The sequence below is a fragment of the Camelina sativa genome, chromosome 16 (assembly GCF_000633955.1).
Source record: "Camelina sativa cultivar DH55 chromosome 16, Cs, whole genome shotgun sequence".
In the NCBI taxonomy this organism is placed as follows: Eukaryota; Viridiplantae; Streptophyta; class Magnoliopsida; order Brassicales; family Brassicaceae; genus Camelina; species Camelina sativa.
In genome coordinates, this window is record NC_025700.1 from 12105552 (window position 1) to 12108716 (window position 3165).

The window sequence follows — 3165 nt, forward strand, 5'->3', positions numbered from 1 at the left end:
AAATTAGCAAAGAGGGATTGAGAACGAAGAACATTTAGAACTTGGCGGATGTGTTCTAAGTGTTCTTCTAGACCTTTGCTGTAGATGAGGATGTCGTCGAAGTACACAACCACGAAGACGCCAATGAAAGGTCTGAGCGCATGATTCATTAAACGCATGAAGGTGCTAGGAGCATTGGTTAGACCAAACGGCATGACTAGCCATTCGTAGAGCCCTTGCTTGGTCTTGGAAGCTGTTTTCCATTCATCTCCTTCCTTCATTCTGATCTGATGATCCCCACTCTTTAAATCGATCTTTGAGAAGACTGTTGACCCACATAGCTCGTCCAGCATGTCATCTAATCTCGGGATCGGATGTATGTACTTCACTGTGATATTCTTAATAGCTCTGCAGTCAACACACATCCTCCATGAACCATCTTTCTTTGGTACGAGCAAGACTGGTACTGCGCATGGACTGAGGCTCTCTCTGATGTGTCCCTTGTTCATCAACTCTTCTACTTGTTTCTGCAGCTCTTTAGTCTCTACAGGATTGGTTCTGTAAGCTGGTCTGTTCGGTAGAGCTGAACCTGGTACCAAATCGATCTGATGCTCTATCCCACGTATTGGAGGCAAGCCTGGAGGTATCTCTTCTGGAAATACATCCTTGTACTCCTCTATAATCTCTATCATCTCGCGTGGAAGCTCTTCTGCTGGCTTGGTACTAGCGAGTGTCTCTTTGTAGACAAACATGAATGTGGTCATCTCTGGGTCAAATAGCTTATTGAACTCGTTGTGATTGATGTACAGGCTGTGAGACACTTTCTCTGTATCCTTGCGGTTCATGTGAAGCTGATCCTTGTAGATCTCGCTGGGTGTAAGTGGTAGAAGAGTGACCTTGCGTCCTTTGAACTCAAATGACTGCCTGTTGGTGTAGCCATCATGAAACACTCTTCTGTCAAACTGCCATGGTCTTCCCAAAAGAATATGACTGGACTTCATCGGAATCACATCACAAAGCAGCTCATCTTCATACTTCCCAATTGTGAGTTTCACTACCACTTGCTGCGAAACTGTTAAAGCTCCTTTGTTATTCAACCACTGTAGCTGATAAGGTCTTGGATGTGAAGTGGTCTTGAGATTAAGCTTTTGTACCATCTCTTCACTAGCAGCATTAGTACAGCTATCACCATCAACGATCAAGGTGCAGACCTTGTCTTGAACCATACACCGGGTGTGGAAGAGATTCTCACGCTGCCCTCAATCATCTGGATGAGTCTGAACATTTAAAGCTCTGCGTGCTACTAACATCTCTCCCATGACTGCTGGTTCACCTTCATCACCTAAATCAGATTCTGGTTCACTCTCTGAACTGTCTACAGGCACAATCTCTCCTCCTTCTTGAAGAAGAAACATCTTCTTGTTAGGACAGTCTCTGGAATAATGCCCCATCCCTTGGCATTTGAAACAACTGATATGACTTGTAGAGGTGCTACTCTTGGGCTTGAAATCGATCTGAACTTCCTCTTTGACTGTGGCTGTCACGGGTTTGCTGTCCTTGGTGAAGGCGGGTTTACTGAACTCTCTTGGCTTGGGAATGTTAGGCGTAAACGTTGACCTCACTCCCTTTCTCTTGATCTGTGATTCAATTAGCTCTGCCTTATGTACCATTTCTTGCACATCTTCATAGTTCTGCAGCTCTATCTTGTCTTGAATCTCTCTGTTCAAACCTCCAAGAAACCTAGACATAACCATGTCTTCACTTTCTCTCAGATCAGCCCTGATCATAAGCGTTTCCAGCTCCTGATAGTAGTCTCTTACAGACTTAGTGCCTTGAGTGAGACGCCTCAGCTTGTTAAGAATCTCTCTCTGGTAGTGTGTAGGCACAAACTTCTTTCTCATCTGCGTGACTAACTGTTCCCATGTAGTGATAGCAGGCTCTCTCTGTCGATGTCTAGTGAGTCCCAACTGCTCCCACCACAACAAAGCATAGCCATTGAATTCAGATATGGCTATCTTCACCTTGTTCAACTCATAGGTACCTTGAACTTGAAAGTTCGACTCCATCTTCCTTTCCCAGTCTAGATAAGTCTCTGGATCATTGGTACCATGGAACGAAGGATACTGAATCTTGAGATGATTCAGCTGCTGCCTCAAAGGATCATAATCCCTGTCGTGATCTCTGTTTCTGTTTCTCCTCATTGTCTCTTGGCTATGATCTGAGGCTTCCTCTTCTTCTGAATACTCTCTATCTGTATCAAAGTATATTCGATGCCCAGCTACTTGTTCAGCTCGTCGTGGGCGTGTAGGATCTCTACCAGTTCTTCGATGCTCTCTTTCTGTGCTTTGAGTGTTTCTTCTCAGATTGAAACAAGTCTCCCTTCCCCCAGTAGGTGACTTAGCTGTTCTGATTCGTGTATGTTTGGAAGAAGCTCCCACGTGTGCCTTTCCTTTAGCTAAGCGGAGAGCCTTATTAGGACTAGGCGGTTCTGAAGAACTCTGATCTGAAGCGCTAGTTGCTTGAGCTATATCTTTGATCTGCTTCTCAAACTTGTTACTGAGTTGCTCCATCTGTTGCTGGAACTGAGTAGACATTGTCTTGTTTGCATCTGTTATTTGCTTAGCCATGGCTTGGTTCAAAGCTTCCATAGCTTCTGGAGAAAGCTCCATTGTACCTGCAAAATAAAGAAGAAAAATCGAAGTAAAACATTCCTTGAGTGAAAGAACAAAATAAACTCTAAGACTCGTGATCTAGACACAAACGAACAAAAAAAAAAAACAAATCCTAAAACTAAACAAGACTCACAACGAAAGCTAAAACAGCAGAGACTAACACAACAAAGAATTAAACAAATGAACAAAATCAAAACAACACAAAACGAGATTAGGGTTTAGAATCGCTCAGCCTTTGGCACAGAGTGGGCTCTGATACCACATAATACGAACTCCCTAGGATGAAACTCTGATGGAGGCTGATGACAGGTAAGAGGCGACGTCATGTGATGTTCGAGAGAGAAAAGCAATGATTTGATGGTGAGAAGTGTTAGATGGTTATATGGGTTCGAAAATAAGGTGAAGAGTTTCTTAATCACAAAGTGTTTAGAAACTCGGAATCATGAACGCATTCACGAGTTCGGATTGAGAGAAGAAAGATTCAACAATACTTGTTACATAAAACTTCTTCGCT